Here is an 8639-nt window from a genome sequence, read left to right as displayed (position 1 = left end):
GAAAATTCCAGAAGAGCAACAGAGGAGGGATCACTCTTCCAGGATGGACAGACAGGAAATAGATGTTGTGTCTGCAGAATAGAACAAAAAAACAAATTACAGAAATGCAGCAACAGGATGACAGAATTGTAATGGTTTTATAATATATAAGAAGAATGTGATCAAGAGGACGCTGAGCAACTTCCAGGTGCCACCAAAGCAGGCCGAGTGTGCCGAACCTTTAGCCAGAACCCTGCTTTTTTCGTTGCAGTCTCTGGCTCTTTTTATTTTACATTTCCCTACTATTCAGACTGAGAGAGAAGATGAGGAGACTCTCTCTCTCTCTCTCTCTCTCTATGAAGATATTCTGGATTTCATTCACTTGACGATTGGTCTGATAATGGCTGTATCTGTCGGGCTCAGTTTTCAGTGGATATTTCCAAACAAACTCTGTTGCGACACCTATAGGTTTTGGATGAATGACAGTTTTACTGTATGAATCAGTCTCAGTCTCCAGTTGCAGTGGTCGATAAGTTCTGGTAAATGCACTGTACACTACCTGCCCAGCATCCAAACAACATAGAAAACAACATAAAAAGTTAACAACTAGCTGGTGAAGAAAGTGGAACATCAAACAGTGAAAGAGACAGATATTTTCTCAGGCGTTGGTGGAGACCAAAACTGTGCTAAAAGGAAAATATAATGAATATTGGACTTACATCCATCAAGTGTATTGCCAGACAAGAACATCAATACTGACTGTTTCTGCAAAACTCTCAATTATGTACTTTCTATTTTTCTTGTACATGGCAACTACAGCACAGTTAAAGGATAAGGCTGATTTCCAATATTTTTCTTATTGTCAACAAATCTCATGCACAGAGCCAAACCAACAATGAACTGATCTACTTACAAGTATTGTGTGTGTATCTAAAGCCCAATATATGTCATTCCTCTGTACTGTAGACCTCAGTTGTCATCTAAAAACTACAAAGTCACACTGTTGTACTGGGTGACAGGTTCCTTCACCACAAAGAGTTTTGGCTTGGTAATTTAGAAACACTTTCAAAGACAGCAATGTAAATGAAACCACATTCTCACACATGCTCAGTGGCGTCCGCCTTACACAGAACTACTCTCTGAGACTGAAGACGTGATCGCTGTTATTAGTCTTTGGAGCCATTTCTAGACAAACTAATATGACCAAACTTTTCATGTAAACTCAATGTTTTGCTACAGTACCCGGAGCTCTTTCACCAGAGAAGAGCTCATGAACATCAGGGAAACAACTTCACCAAACTAGATAAACTTCAGCTACTGGTGAGGAAGAACAGAGATTTTTCCTCATCTTCCGTTTCGTGCTTCACGGAAACTTGACTGTGTGGATCGATACCGAACTCCGCACTGCAGCTGGCAATGCTTCCAGCTGTTCAGATCGGATCGAGACACAGAGCTGTCTGGCAAAACCAAAGGATGATGTACGTGTCTGTTTTTATACTAACAGTGGCTGGTGTAAAGATGTGACGGGTGATTCTGTGGCACTGTTCTCCTGTTCTGGAAACTCTTTTCATCAACTGTAAACCCTTCTACTCCCCCCTGTGAGTTTGCTTCGCTCATTCTGGTCGGTGTTTACATTCCACCTCAGGTTTGCTTGCCGACCAGATACTGTGTGTGGAGCGGGCAAACCCGGACTCTTTCATTATTGTCCTCAGCGGCTTTAACAAAGGAAATCTCAGCCATGAACTCCCTAAATGCCATCAGCTGATTAAATGCCTGACCAGAGAGGAGAACACTTTAGATCACTGTTACACTACAATCAACAGTGTCTATCACACTGCACTGGGCCACTCTGACCACATCATAGTCCACCTGAATACTGCCTTCAAGCAAAACTCTCTAAACCTGTTGAGAGGACATCTAAGAAGTGGATCAGTGAAACTATGGAGGATCTTCACACATGCTTGGACTGTACTGACTGGGATGTTTTCAGGACTGTTACTGACAGTCTGGATGAGTACACAAAGGCTTTGATGTCATAAAGCAGCTTCTGTGAGGACAGCTGTGTACCATCACGCACCAGGGTTAGTTACAGCAATGACAAACCCTGATTTACAGCTAAACTTAGACATCTAAGGTTGGAAACAGAGGAAGCGTTTAGGAGTGGGGACAAGCACTGGTTTAAAGAGTCTAAATACAGGTTTAGCAAGGCGGAGAGAGTTGCTAAACATCTGTACTCTGAGAAACTTCAACTGCAGTTCTCAGAAATCAACTCGGCCTCTGTCTGGAGGGGCCTCAGACCAATCACCAACTAGACAGATCACCCGTATAGCAGCCGGACCAGACTCTGTGTCTCCCTCCACCCTGAAGCACTTTGCGGATCAGCTGTCTCTGGTATTCACAGACATTTTAACACCTCACAGGAGACATGCCATGTACCAGCCTGCTTCAAGACCTCCACCATCATCTCCATCCTATAACTATAGACCTGTCGCCCTGACCTCTGTGTGGAACCTTGTACTGTCCTACCTTAAAAACCATCACAGACCCACTTCAGTTCACCTACAGAGCCAACAGGTCTGTGGACAATGCAGTAAACCACTTCATCCTCCAGCACCTGGACTCTGCAGGAACCTACACCAGGATCCTGTTTGTGGATTTCAGCTCCGCCTTTAAAACCATCATCCCGGCTCTGCTGCAGGACAAGCTCTCCCAGCTCTACATGCCTGATTCTACCTGCAGGTGGATCACTGCCCTCCTGTCTGACAGGAAGCAGCATGTGAAAGCTGGGGAAGCACATCTCTGACTCCCTGACCATCACCACAGGTTCCCCCCAAAGCTGCATCCTGTCTCCACTTCTCTTCTCCCTGTACACCAACAGCTGCACCTCCAGTCATAAGTCCATCAAGCTCCTGAAGTTCGTTGATGACACCACCCTCATTGGGCTCATCTCTGGTGGGGATGAGACCACCTACAGATGGGAGATTGACCATCTGGTGACTTTGTGTGGACAAAATAACTAAGAGCTCAATTCGCTAAAGACAGTGGAGATGGTTGTGGATTTCAGAGGGAATGCAGCCCCACCCACCACCATCACCCTGTGTGACTCCTCACTCAACACTGTAGTGTCGTTCCACTTCCTGGAAACCATCATCAGCCTCACCATGAAGGCTCAGCAGAGGATGTACTTCCTGCAGCAGCTGAAGGAGTTCAACCTGCCAAAGTCAATGATGGTGCACTTCTACACCGCCATCACTCAGTCCATCATCACCTCCTCCATCACCATCTGGTACGCTGCTGCAAGTGCCAAGGACAAGGGCAAACTGCAGCGTATCATCCGCTGTGCTGAAAGGTGATCAGATGCAACCTGCTGTCCCTTCAGGATTCTGAGCCAAGTAAAGATGGAAATATCATGGCCGACCCCTCCCGTCCCTGATGTAAACTTTTTGAAACAGTCCTCTCCGGCAAGAGGCCGAGGTCAAGACCAAAACCTCACACCACAAGAACAGTCTCTTCCCATCTGCAGCTGCCTCATCAACAAGGCCCAGGACCCCTACTGACACGGACTCTATCCCTCTATGTTATATTAATGTAACACCCCATAATCTCATATTTGCATGTCTGTGACCTTTGATCTAACATGGCACGTTACATTAGCGCAAGTTGCATCATTATTATTATTATTAATAGCACACTGCATATACTGTTTACTCCTGGTCAATATTTTGTACATTTCAACTCATTCTCTTCTATTTAACATGTTTTATATTATTTAGGATTACTTAATTTTGTGTATATTTTTGACTGTTATGCACCACTACAAGAACACCGAGGCAAATTCCTTGTATGTGTAAACCTACCTGTCAATAAACCTGATTCTGATTCTGATGAAGGAACATGTCACCCAGTGCAGCAGTGTGGCTAAATGATGTGTTTTTAGTAGTTTTTGGACAACAACGGAGGTCTACGGCACAGAGGAATAAGTGTATCAGGCTTTGGATACACACACAATACTTGTTAGTAGATGTGGTTTGGCTCTGCACATGAGATTTTTTGACAATAAGAAAAAATATGGAAAATCACCATCCTTATCCTTTAAGCTTAGGGAAAGATAGTGGTTATGTCAAAGAAATGAGACGATCACCCGTACAAAGTCACACAAGCTACACAGTCATCCTGTCCCCATTTTCTGACTCTTAAGTAATATTTTTTCTAGTGCAGCTTTAAATTGCAGTAATGAGTAATTATCTGCAGTCTTTATTTATCAAGATGTTCACAGCATGAAGCAATTTGTTTCGCTCAATCTGTCTTGACCCGTTTTATTTACCTCTCTGTTCTCTCTGTTTGTCTGCTGCATCAACTGTGGAGTGTCGGTTCGTGTGTGTGTGTGTGTGTGTGTGTGTGTGTGTGTGAGAGGTGTGTGGGTGCACATCCCTCTCTCCACAGTGACCCGCTGCTCTGCTGCACTCCGCTTCCACAGCATCCTGCCGGCTGCCTAGCAACGCTTAGTGTCCATGGCAACAGAGCCAACAAACGCCCCCACTCCTTGTCAGCCTGTACCCCTCAATTAGGACTAAAGTGTGGCAATCAGGAGAGCAGAGTCACAGAGCGAATTAACAGGGAAGGGCCAGGACGAACCTGGGTGTGCAGGTTGAACCTGAACGATCAGGTTTTCTGCAGTCATCTTCAGCTAATGCCAGTGTTTCCAGTAAGAAAACTGCTAATTTAGATCTGGGAGACTGATGGGAGATGGACAAGGGGTCAAATAGAAATCAACGCTTCCGGGTTTGCAAGCATGGCTCTGGAACAATGTAAGGCTGTGGGTTGTGTTTCGTGAAAGCTTATAGGTTATAAAATGAGGACATGATTCTGACTGACACAGCCTCAGTCTTCAAACTGAGGGAAGTTTTTACTTAAAGAAAAAGGTGGCAGGTGGAGTAATAACATAATATCAGGTATAGACTTGCAGATTACATGAGAGTACAGTGCATATAGAGCCATAACACTTGTATGTAGAATGAGGATACTGTGACTGCAGGTACAGATGTGTTTGAGCTCTCTCTTGTGGATTAGAAGCAGACCTACAACAACAGCAAAAAATAAAGTTATCTATCCAAACTGCACTGTAAAATCTTATAATTTAATAAAATCAAGTCTTTTTTCCTTACCTCTATGTAATTATGCAAGTTTTTCAGTTTCAAATCAGGTCTAATTGTCACATTCAGACCAATTGCTGAATTTTTAATCATGTGATCAAATCTTGTAATTTAAAGGACCAGCACGTGGGATTTAGTAACATTTAGTGGTGAAGTTGCAAATTTCAACCAACTGAATACCCCTCCCCTCCCATTCCAAGTATGTAGGACAATGCAAACGATAGATTGAAGAGTACTTCTAAAACGTTTTAGGGTTCTGGGGGATATCTGGGGTTAACATTGGGGTTAAGGAGGATTTTGGAAGGTTAAGTGGCATCTAGCAAGTATGTAGGACAACCTACGGTGGCCAGTGTTTGGTTTGTCTGCTCTGGGCTACTGTAGAAACATGGCGGTGCAACATGGCTCTGTGGAAGAGGACCCGCTCCCTATGTAGATATAAAGGGCTCATTCTAAAGTAACGAAAACACAACAATTCTTATTTTCAGGTGATTATACACTAATTAAAACATACTTATGAATATTATTTTCCATTTCTGGGAGGTCTGTTCTGCTAGATGCCACTAAATTCTACCTACTGCACCTTTAAATGATGTGTTGGGCTGCAACTTCTCCACACAAGAATGCCCAAATCGAGTCAAGTTGAGTCAGGTTTTATTTATGTTGCTCAATATTACAAATCACAAATTTGCCTCAGGTGTTTTTACAATCTGTACAGCAATAAATCCTTAGATCCTTGTTTCAAATAAGGAAAAACTCCCTAAAAAAACCCTTTAACAGGGAAAAAATGGAAGAAACCCCAAGGAAGAAAGATTATGTCCGATATCTGTGCATGGCCAATATGATATGGTTAAGGTTAGGGAATGATCGTGGTCATGGCTAATAAACTACAGTATTATTAGGGTTGGGCAGATAACACACTTGGTTAAAGTGAGGGTGAAATTGTGGTTACAGTTAATAAAAAGACAGATGTTCATTTCAGGTCTGTGATGGGACATGAACTCCTGTTTCCTGCATCAGATTAGATTATCAAATTTATTTTCTTAAGGTCAGTTAAGTAGATTCAGTGGATTTCACACTGGAGCAACTAATCAACACATCATACACACAGGTAGCCCTGTCACTCTTTGTTTTTCCTTCTTCTATGTATGTAAATGGTGTGATGTGAGTTTTACCTTGTGTGTATGTGTAGTCTGTCTCCACGGTGATGAGGAAGTCATGTGACTCAGGTTGTGTATTCTTGGCGACACCTAGAAGTTGATATATTCTTCATATTTTATCAATTTATGTATAATTGTGTCATCATGTTTTTCCATCCTGTAATTTCGCACACACAACATCTATTAACTGACTGTCTGAGTTTTTCCTTATCCGAATCAGGGGTCTAAGGATAGAAGATGTTGTATAATGTAAGATTGTAAAGTCCCCTGAGGCAAATTGATGATTTGTGAAATTGGGATATATAAATAAAAATGATCTTGACTCTTTTTTTAAAATGTAGAGACATGTTTTGGACAGTGAATTAATCCATATGGCTGGATTTATTGAGAATGAAGAGGAGAATGCAGCAATAACTGATAAATGTTAGTTTATGGTGCAATAATTCATGTCTGCCATGTCTGGTTTTGTTTATGTTGGTTTTGGTGTTTTTTTTATGTGTGCGTTTTTGGTCGGTGGTTGTTTTGAGCAGAACACTTGTGTAAACATTCATCTCGTGTGTTCGTGTGTCATGTTCATGTCCTTGCTAGTGTTCTTCCTCTGCTAGACTGATGAACGCAACCAGAGAGGGAGAAACAAAATCAGACAGACGGAGGAATCTACAGAAAATTCATCTTCTTGAAATCCTTAAACATGTTCACACTGACACACTGGCAACATGAAGTAGACTTTTCAATGGTAGCAGCCATGGTAAAATAATAATATATTTAAATAAATTATAATTGTTAGTGAAGACAGTCAGATGTCTACTGTTTGGCGACAGGAAGTTCAAATGTCAAACTGTGCAGCTCATTCAGCAGATGTGTACTTTTATGTTTTCTAGCATATTCCAGCAATTTTATATTAATTTTCAAACATCAACATTTATTATGGCAGTCGTTTGGGAGGAACGATCCAACTGAGCTTGGCGCTTGAACTGCTTGGACATCCCTTATCCTGCAGACATAAATTCAAGCTTTAAAACCTTCACAAAACTTTGAGTTTTCAAAGTTAGATTCTGTGTTGTGTTACTTTTTGTACTTTTGGAGCAATTTAAGTTTAAATTCAGGGCTTTCACATGCCGTCATGCAATGTGATTCCAGTGTCCTTTAATATTATAAGAATGTCAGAATGTCATGTTAGCTCAGTGCATAGCATCGCTATCTTACAGACTTGGGGTCATAGGTTCAACGCTGCAGGCAACTTTATTTTCTTTTTTCTAATAATAATAAACTCTATACAAATAAAGTTTATTATCATTATTATTATTATAACTTTAGACTTCAATATTATTCAGCTTCCAGCAATGCAACACAATTGACTCCAGCTTTCAGCAATCACATGCAATTTTGTCTGTAATTGCATTTTCTAGTTACAGCTAACACGCCTCATTTGCATCACATTGTCTTAAAAGTTGTATCTTTATAATAACAAAAAGTCTCTCAGATCAGCTGACCGGTGTCTACTCGATGTTTCCTGAGGGAGTCTGAGAATTGGCTGTATTATTAGTCGAGGTAGTGTCACTGTTGGAGGAGCTAGTAGTAGTAATGCCCGTAGTGATGGGAGTAATAAAGTAATAAAGACAAAGAAAATAATACCATATTTTGGGATAAAACAATAACTTAAAGTCCACTTCCACTCAAAAACATGTTTTTCCTCTTGTTCCTTCAGTTGGATGTTTGTTCTTCTTCTCTGTGCAGAGTTTGTTCTCACATTCATCTGCTGAAGGAGGAAAGTTTCTCTGAGCTCAACTAAAAATCTCAGTTTACTACACTACGAGCAGATTTATGACATCACAACTGGTACTTGAAGCCTCCAGTGCACAAACACTGAGAATGGAAGCAGGAGACGTCTGGTATCCAGCAGGAAAAAAATATTTACATATTTATAGATTCTGGATTTTTAATGAGGGAGAAAGATTAGATATAATTTTAAGAATTACCAACCAAATAATGGAACTTCTTTGTGGAAAAAAACATATCAGACACAAATTGTTTATTCACAGACAGTAGGGTTTTTTTAAAATATGTCTTGAAACATGATTGGAAGGGATCTTTAAACATATATTAACCACAATCAAATCAACATATTGTATGTAATAAAACTTGTTGTAGTAAAACCAAACAGCCACTAGAGGGAGACATTAATCTAAAAATGTGCTTAACTGCCTGGATGACTGTCTGTCCTGTAGGGGGCGGTATACACCTGCTGTTTCCTCTCTGCAGGACCACATTAGTGGGAAAAAAACATGTTTTCCTACATGCTGCAGTGTTGTTTTACCTTCATATTTATCACATATAAAATCAGATCAAT

The sequence above is a fragment of the Thunnus maccoyii genome, chromosome 10 (assembly GCF_910596095.1).
Source record: "Thunnus maccoyii chromosome 10, fThuMac1.1, whole genome shotgun sequence".
In the NCBI taxonomy this organism is placed as follows: domain Eukaryota; kingdom Metazoa; phylum Chordata; class Actinopteri; order Scombriformes; family Scombridae; genus Thunnus; species Thunnus maccoyii.
Note: the sequence above shows the minus strand (reverse complement) of the source record.